The following is a 16,033-nucleotide window of genomic DNA, read 5'->3' on the forward strand; positions in this document are numbered from 1 at the left end:
TTTCTCTCTGGTACCTCATCTTTCAGGAATCTCATTCCCTACCGTGCAGTAGGGTTGAAGGAGAAAAGTGTTCTATTAATATTTGAATCTGAACTATCCTAAATTACAGTTCCAGAACTAATACCAAAACTGGAAAGCTCATTTCCTTCAGTTTCCTCGCGTCTCAAAATGTTGTGATAGAGTTCTCCACTCAAAAACTGTGTACAGATACGCGCATGTTTACACTGGGGAAATTGCATGTATTTCGTATGTATTTCTCCCAATGCACATATTTGTGTGTGCATTTTCCTGAAATCTCTTTTCAGGTTGCAGGAAGAAGGGAATGTGTATAAAAAGAAGGCTGTGTTTCACAGTGGTTTAATTGTCAGACTGGAAATGAACCAGATGGTCCGGCTATCTCACATCCCCTTTCAGCCATCCATTCCAGAAGGTTACCTTTGGCCAGGTGATGCTGTCTGACCTTTCTCACAGGGTTTGTAAAGGACAAAATCAAGGAAAGAACCATGCCCCCTTGAGTTTAAAGATGGGAGGTAGCATATAAATATAATACATGAAGAAAAATGTGATACTAGTTTTAAAAAACCTGCAGAAATGTCAATATTAAAATAGTAAAACAAACTTTGAATTGTGTAGTTAAAATCTTCAGATGAGAGCATCTCAGGAGAATTGCTCCTAAGTACCTAGGACAACATTAATGATGCAGTTTAAGGTACATTTTCAGTCATTTTTATATCAAGACCAATTTTGTCACATTGCAGTGATGAAGTAAATTTCAGAAAACATGAGCTTTTTAAAAACTTATCATGTGATCCAGCATCATGTTCACTCAGATTAGATCTTTAGGGGCTAACATACAGTGCATGGCAATTTTCTGGTAGTACAGTGTGAATGAAAACAACACTCTTAGAACTTTCTGTAACTCCATGGTTTTAAACTCTTAGGCATGGAAGGTGCCTTTCTAACAGGATGCACCTGACAGTGAGAATAGCATAGAACAATTGCATTCCACTGTGTTTTAGTCCTTGTGGAAACTTGAATTCAGACTCTATGATTCTATGAAACTGTTATTATGAGAATGGGGAGTGGGGGAGTCTGAGGAGTCAATATACAGCTGGAATCCACAAAAACTTGAGCATATATTTGTGAATGGAAAAAATGTATCAAGTGAAATGTGATACAGCTAAAGAAAATCAAGTGTGGTTTCTTATACCTCAGTCAGTTATAGGCTATTTATTTATTTATTAAAACATTTCTATGCCGCCCCGTTTGCCGAAGCCTCAGGGCGGCTCACAACATAAAATTAAAATACAAGAAATAACAATATAAAATAAGTCGCCCTGGCCAGATAAAATAAGAAAAAACTATTAACAATTAAAATGATGCTTAAATAAAAAGTCTTCGCTGGTGCCAAAAAACAAATAACGACGGCGCCAGGCGGACCTCTCTGGGGAGCGCATTCCATAAATTGGGCGCCACCGCAGAGAAAGCCCTTCTCCGAGTACCTACCTTCCTAATTTCTTTCACGGAGGGTTCCTGGAGAAGGGCCTCTCTCGCAGATCTCAAGGGGCGGGCGGGCGTATATGGATGTAAGCGCTCCTTCAGGTAACCAGGACCCAAGCTGTTTAGGGCTATTTGTATTTCTATATGAGATTCATTATCTAATGTGTCAAAGACCATGCAAAATATATTGATGTTGTGTATTTTACCATTTATGGATCTTTTAAATCAATATCTGCTCAATCTAATATAATAGCTAGCATGTACCCTACTAAATTTGAGAAGGCTCACTCCAATGCATTATTTCAGTTTAGCATCATTATAAATTTCATTACACATATCAGTTTATACTTATATTTATTAAATTTCATTTACAGACCAATTGAGAGAACTTCCTCTTCTATAATGGAGCATGCCCTCAGTTCTCCTTTCTTTCAGCAAAGCACAGGTAAAACTGAACCATTAGCTGCACAATCCTATGAATATTTACTCCAAAGTAGTTAATGTGTTTTAAATTTTGTACTGTATATTGTCCTGAGCATTTTTTTTTAGGGAAAAGATAGTATAGAAATACTTTTATTAAGTAAATATACCCCACTGTGCTCACTGAGGTATCATCCGTAGTAATTTTTTTATTTTTTTATTTATTTATTTATTTTATTTATTTATTAAAACATTTTTATGCCGCCCCATTTGCCAAAGCCTCGGGGCGGCTTACAACAATAAATAAAAGTAATTATAATATAAATTACAATAAATATAAACATTAAAAATCCAAAAAATACAATATAAAATAAGCCACCCTGGCCAGATAAGATCAAATAATACTAACAGTTAAAATGCCACTTAAATAAAAAGGTCTTTGCCTGGCGCCGAAAAACAAATAACGACTGCGCCAGGCGGACCTCTCTGGGGAGCGCATTCCATAACTTAGGTGCCACCTAAACAGCAAAACATAAACTCACTGAGCTTCTGTTAATTCCACCTACTTTTTTCCCCCAACTCATGCCTTCATTTGATGGCAAATTTTGCTTCTTTTCACATGAAAATGTGTGCATAGTAGATTTTCCCAAGTGTATCCATCCTTTGTGGTCATTTTTGAAAAAAAAAAAGGCATTTTATTTCTCCCAGTATCAAAGTGTGTTGGGACACATTTCTCAAAGAATGCATTTTTCAAGCATATTCTTTTTGTCCTGTGAATTATATCACATGCTCAGAAATGTATGGATCATGATGGCAGATTTCATCCTGTTTGGGATACATTTTGATTTAAAAAGCTGGAATGAATTTTTCATGCATCCCTACCCTCTGGTGCATTTGTGATAAATAATTATTTATACATCATGCATATTTATGCACTTATTGATAAATCGTGCATATTCTCTGGGGGAATGTGCTCCCCAGAGAGGTCTGCCCGGTGCCAACATTATACTCCTTCTGGTCCCAGGAAAAGACCTTTTTATGTAACCATCATTTTAATAATTAAATTATTAATATTCATAAAATAATTAAGGTTTTTAGATGTTTTAAGATTTTTTCCCCACAGTCGCATTTTCTGTTCTTTTCCTCCTCTTTTTCTCTTAATTTTATGATACGCTCCTTTATATTGTTTTAACAATTGTTGTTTTATTATTGTATTATTGTACTATTGTGATATTTTACACTATGCAAGCCATCCTGAGTGCTTAGTCAGAAGGACAGGATATAAATGTTTGTAATAAATAAATAAGTAAATTGTGGTATTTACACCTACTTCCTCCTGATCTATACAAAAGCAACAACTGATGTAGTAAAGGTTTCTGGTCTCTCCTACTTCAGACTGGAGGTGAAGATTCCATGCTTCTTTATGGTAAAAGGAGAAAAAGGAAGGAAGGAAGGAAGGAAGTCCACTGTGCGGAAAACTGGAGGACAGCATTCTAAATTAAAACACTTCATCCCTCATACTTCTACACTCACGCATACACATGCGCGCGCACACACACCTCTTTAATAATTATACCTCTTTAGCTTTTTTATTAGATCATAAGATTCCCTTGCTCAAAGTCTGAACTATTATAGTGAGGAAAATCCTACAACTTCTCTTCCACAGGCTTGGCGTCCATTTTTAAGCAAGTGGATACAGACTGTTTACTGAAACCTCTGCAAATTGTTGGCTTGTATTGATTGCTTCTTTTATTGCCACAACTTTAATGGTATTTCTAATTAATTTGTTTGTGTACATTTTAATTACACATTTTGTTCTTAATTGGGCTTCTGTTGCTAGGTGCCTTGAGTGCCAGATTTGGAGGAAATGTGGAATATAAATAAAACAAATAAATAAATGATTGTTCCCCTTTGACCTTTGGTCCATAGATTGCATATTATGAAACACTGGAAACATTGGACCATTTTGGACCAACTAAATATACTTATGGGCATAGAAAGGCACTTTTGAAGGAGATTATAGAACCCGAGAATCAGAGCAGGGATGGAAGTTAGAATAGTTACCTCTCAGCATTTCAGTTGGGCACTACATGACATTACAGAAGAGTTACTAGATTTAGCCTGAGTATATCACATGTCTTGAAGAAATTATAGACTCATTAAGAATCTGAGATCACATAACTTTTTCAGAATGTTGGGAAGACACTTCTGGTTTTCTTTCTTGGAAAATGGGTCTCTGATTATAGAAACCTTGAAAGAGTCTTCTCCTAACAAGGTCCCTCTCAAGCCCCTCTTTCAAGGACAATGAGTCAGAATTCTCTGAGGATGAAGGTTCAGAGTTCTGCTCCTTGGAAATCGGCTGTGTTGCAGCTCCTTAAAACAGATAGACAAACAAGCTAACAAAAATGGCAAAGGTGGGGAATTATACAGAAAGCAGAGTAAAGAACAGATTAGATCAGGAAAATGTAGACAATGTAGAATATCCAAAGCCCTTACTTAAAGCACTTAAAAGAAGCCACTTGCTATAGCATTCCATTGAAAGTATCCTGCTGTATCAGTCAAAAGTAGACATTTCTTCATCCATGATGTCAAACATGAATTCTGGTATATTTTGCTGAATGTTCCCAGTTATTTGAGAACATTTCCCAGACCCTTGTGAGATATTGCTGGCTAAGGATGCCATAAGGTAGCCTTGCTGCTTCTGTGATATTTCAAAACTGATTGGCATAAGCCTTGGACAACCTGAAAGGAATTTGGGCAAAATCTGATGATTTTCTGACAGCAGGAGAGGTCATGGCTCTATAAGACACACAGCAAGAGCAGGACTGTAAACTAATAGTCAAAGATGCAGATAAAAGATTTTCAAACTGAACAGGTCCACACCCAGACTGAGGTTCACAGAAGTACCATATATCAGCATTTTATTGGTCGACAGGGCCTAAAGATAGACCCAGAACAAGTGAGAGCAACCCAAGATATGCCAAGACTTCAAGCTGTAAAAGGAAATTTCTTACCAGCTACATAGCTAAATGTTGCAGAAGCCATTCAGAGAACTGGGACATAGAAATGCAACAGTGTCAAACTGGGCAGAGCAACATGCCAATGCTTTCCAGATACAAAGGAAGTTAATTCAACAACCCTCATCTTGCAGAAACAGAACTCACGCTTGGCTAAGATGTAGTAAGGTAGACAGCTAGTGGCCCGTGTGAACATAGCCTCGTCTGGAACCGAAAGTGGGCACGCTCAAACTTTAAAAACAGCTAATTTTCAGAATGGAAAAATGTCATCAGTACATGTACAAATGCATGGTGGATGTCCAGGAGTATCATAACCCTCTAGAAAATATACAGTGCAAAAATCCCAGTGCATCAAAATAGCTACAACACAAGTTAGTGAATCTGTAGGTGTATGATATACAAATCAACTATTTTTCAGATCTCTACTGTCAGCACATAGCTGCAGCTGCTTGGGCATAACTACCAGATGCTGCCATAGAGGGATCTGTGCAAGTTGGCATAGAAACCACCAGTATGATACAGAAATTACCTGAGCATAAATCAAGAATTCAGCCACAAGCAGGAAAACAGCATGTTTTGGAGAATAAAAGGCATCACATTACGTGATCAGGCAAACAGACCACTTATCAGAAGAGATAGGACCATTATGCTATGGATAGGATGGCCTATAGTGTGGCATCATGCTTTGAGGAGAAAATGGATATCCTGTTACCCTGATACTAGAAGCTCTTCTGATGGAAACTATGTAAAGAAATGTGTAAATTTAGGGTCCCTAAAACAAGTCAGAAAAACAATTAACTATCCAGAAATGAATAGCCAATTGCAGACAGTCCCAAAGTTCAGCAAGGACTGGACTTCTGGTCACAGAACTTCATCACCTCAGTATTTTATTCAGCAGAATTACTTGCTATTCTAATCTTGTAGTGTATAATTTCCCTCTTGCTTTTTAATTCTGAAAAAAAGCACATGGGACCCTAATCTGTAATAGGGCCATAACGCACAAGGGTTCAAAGCCCTTGCCATCTCTCTCTCTCAAATTTCCATTTCCATATGGAGAGGATCTTTTAAAAATCCTACTTTTGCTAGCTGCCATGAAGACAAACTCTGGAAGAGGATTTGACGTCCCTTCCTCAATCCAAATCAGTGGCCTGTGTACTTACTTCAGATTAAACAAACCAAGGGATAGAGCTGTACACTACATAATTAATCTGACATGTGCTTTGAACCTCAAGTAATGGCAAAGTGGTATTGGAAGTAAAAATAGAAGCACTTGAGAGAAGCAAAAGCAGCAGGGCAGACTGGTATCTGAAGCTGTTAGATCACAGGAACATTCCATCCCAGGACCTATGCTCAAAAGGGGAATGAATCAAATCACTAACATGTTTTTCCGAAGAAGAAAGAGGCTTTCAGAATCATTGTTCACAGGTGAACTGAGGAGAAGGCAGCAAGGGACGAGTCCTATTAAAGCCAATCAGCCAGAGATTTTTCAGCGCGAGAGGCGAGGGGGAGGATGTGAAAATCTGGCTCAAATACAGCTCTCATGCCCTTGCCAGACTTCTTTCCTTCACTTGCTCCTGGCCAGGAAGTGAGCTGAGCCACATCCACAAACGCTCAGGAACACTAACAGCCTCTTTACCCAAAGCATGCCAGGTGTATAATTATTTGCACAAAGTACATGACGCACACAATTCTTTGTGGCAAAGTACACAAAGCCACGTGTAAGGAAGCAGAACTCCACTTGCTCAGGACTGCACAAGCAGTGTGCACATGATCTGGCATGGTGGACTCTCATGGTTGTCTTCTTGCTGGACGCCCACATGAATCTTGGGGTAAGGTGGATTTAGGGCAGAGATCCAGAGACTGAGCAACAGAGCCAAGGAAATTTGTGGAAATCTGATAAGAATCCCACCTCCAAATCAGATTCTCCACACACTCCTAGCCAAGAGAAATGGTGACAATCGAACTTCTGAGAAAAAGCAACAGCAGGACAGCAAAATAACTAACAATCAGATAAAATGCAAATGGACAGCAGAGCAGTATGAAACAGAACCAGGCACATCTTAGAAAAAAATAACATCTTCTACTGGTGGAATAAACTCACCAGTAGAAGAAGGGAACACAGAACCAGTAGAAGATCCAGCATGAGTAGACACACTTGGTGGAGCCCTTGGTATGTGCTCGAGTCACACTGGTGGATAGTCTGGGAAGAGGAATACAGAAGAAGTGGTTGTAATCTCTTGAGACTAGAATGGAGAGGAATACAGCATAGCAAGTGAAGTATGTCACACTTGAAGTGAGCAAATAATTAAATGACATGGACTATAACATATCTTATTTCTGTACGTATCTGTTCTTTACAAAGGAAAATGAATGTAACAAAATGAAAGATCTATGAAGATTATTGTCCTCAAAACTTGTGCCAATGGTTCTCTCTCTAGAAACTCTGTGGATCGTGGAATGCAAATCTGAGTAATAACTAAATAATGCATTTCTTAGTTTTTAAAGTGCCCAAAAATCTCTTTGTTGTTTAGGCTGTGTATATTTTTTCTGGGTTAGGGTTAGGGTTAGGGTCAGGTACTAGTTAAGAGCAGGAACTACTTTCTTTGATCTAAGTGGTAAGGTGCCAAAGTTAAAAGGAAGTTAAATTGGTTTATAAGTCAGGCCTTGATGTTTTCAGAAATGTCACAATCTTGAAACAGAGTGCACTGAAATATTCTGGTGACATACGCCTTCATGCAATGCCAGCCTCAGAGAAACACTGCTAATTTCATAGCCCCCAAATCTGGTGTTTTTACCTAAAGAAGAAGGTTCACATTCCTCTTTAATTGTGCTGTAAATAGAATTTAATGGGGATGCTAGTGAAAGTTTGAATGATGGTCTTTCTTGTTCATGTGAAATATCCATAGTCAATATTTATTTATCTATTTTTAGAAATATATTTGTTTAATTTCTATACAAACCAATGCCTGAAGCTTTGTATGTGGCTTACAGCAGAACATAAAATACAATAAGAATGCAATATACAAATAGAAATAACAACAAAGTATTCAAAAAGTATGCTTTTTTTATAAGTCATTAAATTAGCTCTGAGGTCTGTGGGTCCTATGAATGAATCCCCTCCAAAATACCATGACTTCCCAGCCCTGCCCAGCTCTTGTCAACTCAATCTTCAGGCTTTCTTTGATGTATAAATCCATCTTCCCCTTCTTCTTCAGCCTTTGACTCTCCCTGGCATTCCCATCCTTTCCCATTGTGACCTGCCTTCCCCCGATGGATCTAAAGCACAATAGCCTCAGTTTTGTCATTCTTGCTTCCAGGAAAAGTTCTGCCTTGATTTGATGTAACACCCACTTGATGATATTTCTGTTGGTTTACAGTATTCACAGAGATCTATTCCTGAACTGTTTCAAACAAACCAATTTACTTCCTGTCAGCTGTTCTTATAGGATTTCTCTTTGAAGGCGTCTGTCTTCCTTTTACCATATAAAGTGCTTCCATATATTTTCACTTTCTCCTCATTTTATCAGATAGTATGTTCTCTTCATTTGGTCAGATAGCATGTTCCCTTGTTGGTCTTTCAGCATTCTCATTGTAGATTTGAATTTCCCTGTGATTTCCTGGATCTTCTGGAATTGATTTCTTGTGTTTCCTTTTTGTTGTTCTTTCCATTTTTTTCACTGGTTATTGCAATAGGTCTCATAGACAGTGCGCTACAAATTAAAAAAAAATCCTAGATTTAAAACTAAATATAATGGGATCTTCTAGTTTTTGTTACATTAATCTTTTCTTTTGTGTTATTGTAGTCCAAATTGGCTAATCATTGCCTTGTCCAAATATTCAGTGCCTTAGAAATGCCTGACCAATGTAAATGAAGCTGCTATTCTTCCCTGAAGGTACAATGTTAGGCATATGTTTTGCTCTTATGAATCCTGAAGATTTAATTTTCTTTTAAAAACTGGAATATCTGAAGCTGTGTTCTCTTGTGAAACCTGTAAAAATCTTTGGAAAGCAGCTGTTTAAAGGTTCGTCTGACTGCAATTTTCCTATGTGCATTCACAGTTTCCTACTAGCTGAGCACATTTTTGATGGTTTCTCATCCCAGATGCCATCATTTCCAATAGCGGGCTGATCCACACTTTCAGAGATGGTTATTATTAATTATGAAAAGTGTAGAGAGATTGTTTAGAGCAGCAAGATTTTAAAATATGTAAGCTCTACAGTGTGCTGCTTTAAAAAATAGATATAGGGGATTATTCCCTTTGCTCTATTTCAGTGCGATTCAGCATATTTGAACCACCCATGAAACAGGGGGTGCAGGTCTGGGAGGCAGCAGCCCTGCATCAGAACCTGCATTTATCTCTGGGCATCTTGGCCACACGGATGATTTCCTGGAGGCTGTGCAGGTTTGAGAGGGAGAGTTTGATCAGGTGCTAGGGCAGCTGCAGCAAATGTCAAGCCTTTCTGGTTCCATTCTGTTCCTTATTGTGTTATATGCAGCACATCCAAATGATCAGGAAGATTTCAGTACCTGAGACCTCTCTGGTGCCTGCATTGTTTTCGATCTAGAAGAAACAGCTTTTGCTATTGCAATGCGTATGTGCGTGCACACACGCACACACCCATGTGCAAATGTTCATGCAAGGGTTCACGCATGTGTGCATGTGCATGAGAGAGGGGAATGAATGGAGGAGAAGAGTCTCTGCAGACTAGAGGTTAAGATATGTGCAGGCTACAGGAAGGCCCTGTGTACTCCCAGTGAGCAGTTAATGAGCTGCTAAAAGTAATGTCATCAATTGAGCATCCTCTTAACAAATTTGTAGCAATCAAAACAATATATTGTATCCTGGGAATACACTTGTTAATGACACTTAATCTATGCATGTGTGTGCTGTCTGCTGAATCCTGCTTTTTGTTCGTTTTTTATATCATGGGTAAATAACACCATCACGCAATAAATACGGAAGAATCCAGCTCGTTGGTGCATCGTGATTTGCTGATGAAGGACAAACTTGTCTTTTGTTAAACAGTTATATTTTGTCAAGTTTTAACTACAACAGGGCAGCCTGCATGGATGATCTCATGATGAGATGCACATGCCAAAAGGGAGAGTAAGCTAAGCAAACAGGCAGCACAGAATGCTGCTTTCCTGAATCACTACTGAGTGCCAGTCTTTCAGACCTCACACAGACTCTTCACAAAGGACTGAGTAGTATTAACTTAATTATCTTTAAAGAACTCAGAAAGAAATACAAGAGCAGGCCACCCAATAATTTTCATGGTCACTTGGAATTCATGAACCAGTTATTTTCTGCCATCATCATTAGCCTTGCTAGTATCTTTCTCAGTTCTCTGTGGATCAGTGGTAATTGCATGCTTGGAATAAGAAAACAAGGAGCACGTCTGTTGCTCTCCCCCCTACCAAATAAAACTAATTAGAAGGAAAATAACACAGCAGTGTGTGAGAGAGTGTGATAATTAAAAAGAAGAGGACAGATAATCATAGAATGGTAATTAAGTGCTATCAGGTAAGAAAGATTGATGTTGCATATTAAATCACCACAGTCGCTGTTTAGAAATTTCAAGTTTGAGAGAGAAGCTGCAAAAATCTGGTGTTAACAGAAAGTTGATTCCAGACCTGAAATTTACTAGAAACTGTTGATAATCCTGGCAGGTTTTGGTTTTCTCAAGCTTTCATTTCAAAGCATGCCCCAACCATTCCAGAATCCAATGGATTCTAGAATAGAGCTGGAAATGTTGCAGAATTGGATTGAGAAAACTAATTTATCAAAATTTGCTTTGCTTTCTTTCATTCATAATTATTGAACGTGCCTGTTGAAATCACTTCTTTTCAGTGCTGTGACAAAGTGTTTGACTAAGATCCTTGCAATCAATTTGGAGAATGAATGGAAAATACCCTGTGAAGAGTTGCATTATGTTCAGGCACTGGATACATTTACAAGGGGATGATTTATCATTTAAGGAAAAAGAGACAATGATTCTCCTATTTCCCACAAAATGTAAGAGTACTTTTCCATCACTTCAGGTGACATCTGGTGGCCCACAGCAGCCCAGACACATTTCGACTTAGAATGGAATGACTGAAGGGAAATATACTATGTCTTGGTTATGCTGTGAACTCCTCTCTGAAGGAAGGACTGTTCACACCTCTATTAAAAGAGGTGGTGATGAGATCCCTTATGAAAAAGGCAAACTTGGATCCAGAAGATGCTAACAACTTTAGGCCACTGGTCAATACTCCCTTTTAGGGCAAGGTGCTCAAGGAGGTGGTGTCTGGACAGCTCCAGGTGCTCTTGGAAGAAACTTATCCTTTTGGATAAGCTGGGCAGGTTGGGAGGCGGGGGAACTGTTTTGCTCTGGTTCCTCTCCTACCTGGCTGACCAATTTTGGATGGTGGTGCTGGGAGAGTGTAGCTTTGTGCCATGGCAATTATGTCATGGAGTACTGCAGGGCTCGATTTTATATCCCATGTTCTTTAACATCTACATGAAACCACTGGGAGACATGATCTGGAGGACTGAGTTGAAGCATTATCAGTATACTGATAACACTCAGCTAGTCCAGTTACAGCAATGACTATTCTAAATCAGTGTCTGGCTGGAGTGATGGGCAGGATGAAGGCCAACAAATTGAAACTTAATCCAGACAAGATGGAGGTGTTGTTGATAGGTGGTCTCATGTCCAGATTGGGAATATCTGCCCTCTCCTCGATGGGGTTGCATTTCCCAAACAGGACAGGGTACAGAACCTGGGGGTAGGCTTTGTGCCCAGGGATGCCTTTTACCTCCTCCAGTTGATTTGTCAACTTTGGCCTTATCTGAACAGGAAGAACCTAGCAAGAGTAATCCCTATACCAGTAACCTCTCAGTAATGCACTTTACATTGGACTGCCCTTGAAAATGGTCCAGAAGCTTCAATTGGTACAAAATAGAACAGCCAGACTGCTAACAAGAACTGGTAATGGTAAACATGCAACGTCAGTCCTTCATCAGTTGCATTAGTAAACATAACACCATTCCTTCATCATCTACATTGACTGTTGATTAAAATCTGGGCCACTTTAATGTGCTTGTTTTAACTTATGAAGTGCTAAATGGTTTAGGATCTGAATATCTAAATAACTTCTCCATCCATACAAGCCTATCCATACCCTAAGATCATCATCAGAGGTCCGACTTCAGGAGCTGTCTTTAAAGGATGCTAGGAAGACAGCTACTTGCTATAGGGCCTTTTCAGTCTTGGTGTTCCATCTTCGTAACTGGCTCTCCAGAGATGTGCACCAGGCACCTACCTTGTACCTATTTTGGCACCAGCCAATTTAAAAAAAGAAAAAAATTCCAGAGCATTTCTATTGTTGATGGGTTTAATTCTAATTTTAATTCTAATTTTAAGTTAGTATCTTAATTTATGAATTATAAATTGGTATTTAAACTTCCTCACTGAAAAAGCTTCACAGGTCTAGATTTGATTAGAAACTTGCAGGAAGTGTCACTCTTGTTATCTATTTTCAACATGTACTTTTTTGTTATCTATTTTCAACATGTACTTTTTTTAAAAAAAAAAGTTTTGTTTCTTACATTGCCCAGTTGTGTTTCTAGCATCACTCTTAAAACTCATTTTTGCCTGTAAGTAAATATATAATTATTGTGCTTGTATGATGGTTTCTTGTTCACAAATCATTAAATACATCATGGTGAAATCAGCATACCAATTTTTTATATTCATTATTTTCAGTTCTAGAATTGAACAGGATTAGAAATGCCTGCTATTTACTGGCACCCAGAGGTACTAAAGACTGTTTCTGGCAGATTATCCAGCTTGTTAATTACCTGTAAAAAGTGAATTGAGAGAATTCATTACCTGCTTAAAACCCAATAATTTTAGAGCAGTGAGAAACATAATTCTTTTGTCTGTAAACAAGACTTATGCAAATAAGGGAACATTTTGCATCCCTAACAAGCAGAAGTAGCTAGTGGAAATGTGTATCACTGTTCTCCATGTGTGACCTTGAGAAATGAAAGTGAAGTCTTGCCAAGGAATCAAAATAAGCCACAATTTTATACTGCCCCATCAACTGGCATATTTCTGATGATGGCAATTTCCCAATTGGTTTTCAAGTATAGAATAAAGAAAGTTTTAAGAAAGACTATTAAATCATTGTCATTGACTTCATTTTTAAAGGATTGCACTAGCATTCTGGCAAGATTATATAAAGATGAGATTTCACATCCATATTATATTTTATATATTTTCCAATCTGGTACCCTTCAGACGTTTTGAACTTCAACTGCTATCAGCCCCAGCTGACATGACCAATGGTCAGGAATTCTGGGAAATGTAATCTGAAACATCCAAGGCACCAGTTTGGAGAATACTGTTTATGTTGTGTAAGTATGTCTATTTATTATATATTGTGTTATTGTTGTGGTTAATTTATCACATTTTATTGTACTATTACCATGCTTTAATTATACAATGCCTATGCAACATTTAATGGGGAATAAATAAATAAGTACAATCACATAAGCAAGAGGTTGCAGTGAGTTTCATCCCTAAGGCTGAAGAAATACAATATAATGATGCTAACAGGGGGAAAAACCCCTACGAGAATCCAGTGTGAGTGGTTTATGGTAAGTGGCTACTGAGTCTGTTAGATTTGACTTGTGAAAATGAACTACAGAGTCTCATTCACTGTTGGCTTACCTTTTATGAGCTTTGGTCACAGTGTTTCCAGGCTGGATTACTGCCATATGTTATATGTTGGGCAGCCCTGGAAATTGACTTGGATGCTTCATGTAATGCAGAATCCTGCCGCCAGAATTGTAATAAGTATAGGCAGGTGCAATAGTGTTGCAGCAATTCCCAAAAAGCTGCATTGACTATCTCTTTGATCCCTGGCCCAATCCAAGGTGCTGACAATTACCTTTAAAGCCCTAAATGGTTGGGGCTCAAATATCTGAAGACCCCCCGCCCTTTGCATCAGCCTACAAGCCTGTCTCCAACTATCATTGGTATCTTTGTGATAGAGAAGGAGACATTTCTGTTGTAAAGTCACTATATATCCTCTTTGGCTGAGACAGTCTTCCGTGAGAAGAATGGCTAGATGATCATCCTTTATTTGAAGTGCTGTCTATCCATGCTCAGTTGAAAGAGAAAGAACCATCCAAAAGAAGAGCTGGGCCTTGAAGTTGCCTTTCAGTACACAGAACAGACTCACGGGTCATGTGATCATGATCTTCCATGCTGTGGTGAAAGGTAACACATTTCTCTTTAAATTATACTATTATTTATTTAGTGTGTGGCATATATATTGCCAGGGAGCCTACAATGTTTTACACACAGTTTCTAGTTGTGTGTCGGTGCACCACGGTGGGTGAACTAGCTTAGCACTTGTTGGCTAGTGACGTTCTTGTTGAAGTCAGTTCATCCAGGGCTTTTCTTCACCAATCCTCTTCTGAGAGCATCCAGGCAAATCCAGTGCCGATGTTTGCTTTCATTACAAACAAAGCCAGCAGGTTTCCCACAGAGGAGTGGTGGTCTTTCTTTATCTACTTTCAGGTGGTATGCTTTCAAACTGCTAGGTGGGAAAAGCTAGGGGTGAGTGACAGGAGCTCCCATGAAGCTGTGCTTGAACTGCTGGAGTGCTGACCATTTCTGATCAACAGTTCCAGCGTCATTAAGCCGCTGCACCACCATGCCCTCTTTATAAATTAAATTATGCTATTTTGCATATGCATATGTATTGGATGTGCCCATTTTATACCAATCCATCTTCTTCAGCGATGCATTTCCTCCTTTTCTGTAATACATAGTTGGGTGCCCAATTCTGTTGTGGTGTTCAGATTGTGAAACACCCTAGCCATGGAAGTGTGACTGATACCTGAGTGATATTTATTTATTTATTTATTTATTTATTTATTAAAACATTTTCATGCCGCCCCATTCGCCAAAGCCTCGGGGCGGCTTACAACAATAAATTAATATAAACATTAAAAATCCAAAAAAATACAATATAAAATAAGCCGCCCTGGCCAGATAAAATCAGTTAATACTAACAGTTAAAATACCGCTTAAATAAAAAGGTTTTCGCCTGGCGCCGAAAAGCAAATAACGACGGCGCCAGGCGGACCTCTCTGGGGAGCGTGTTCCATAAGTTGGGCGCCACTGGGTCAAAATCTATTTATCCAGCCATTTGCAATGTGGTGTATCTTAAACTGGTTGATGTGAGCTGTTTATTCCATATACTTCATAATTCTTATTTTTATTGTTTATAAATGCTGATTCATTGTTTCATTGTTTTAGGATTTTCGAACACATTTTATACACATTCTGTTATGGTGAGCTGAAGCATAGTATAAACATATTTTAATCAATAAGTCAGTCAAATATCAGAACCGATCCATTTTATTCATTGACAGTGGAGTACGGGAAATGCAGAGCAGCATGACAAGGACCCAGTTCTCCTAAATGTGGTGGAAGTTGGAGATAAACGTGAAGTTCTGGTTTCAGCAGCTGCTACGTTTGCACACGTTGCCCTCTCTCATGATTGTATTAAGATAGATTATATTTACAGCTAGAGAATGCTACAGAAATGGAGACCTTCAAAATCCCAGCTCCTTGCGCTACAGTTTCATCTTGCTTGTATCAAGAGGATCCGAATTCATTGTATCTCCCAGTCCCCACAATTATTGCAATTTGCAATTGATGGAAACCATTATATAAGTAATGGAGAAATCACTGACTGTGCAGTCCAATCTGCCAGTGCAGTCAGATACCCCTAAAGTACTATGTTCTGCCCTGGGAAATCAGTTCATAGGGACAGAGACAATTCATTCATCAGAGGATGAAAGCCTCTATGGAGATCTGCATTACTTCTTCAGTTCACAGCTAATGTACAAAAGGAGAGTTCTCATAATAGCAAAAGAAGCTGTAAAACCTTTTCTGAAATGTGTTTTTTATAGGTGCTATTCCCTGGGAAATGAGGATGGGCATGTACAAAAGAGAAAAAAGGTTACTTTATTCTAGGCAAGGAAGAATTTGTAAGGACTCAAAAGCTTACAGTGACCCAGTTCACATGC

Source organism: Varanus komodoensis, unplaced genomic scaffold (genome assembly GCF_004798865.1).
Source record: "Varanus komodoensis strain SLA01 unplaced genomic scaffold, ASM479886v1 scaffold31, whole genome shotgun sequence".
NCBI lineage: Eukaryota > Metazoa > Chordata > Lepidosauria > Squamata > Varanidae > Varanus > Varanus komodoensis.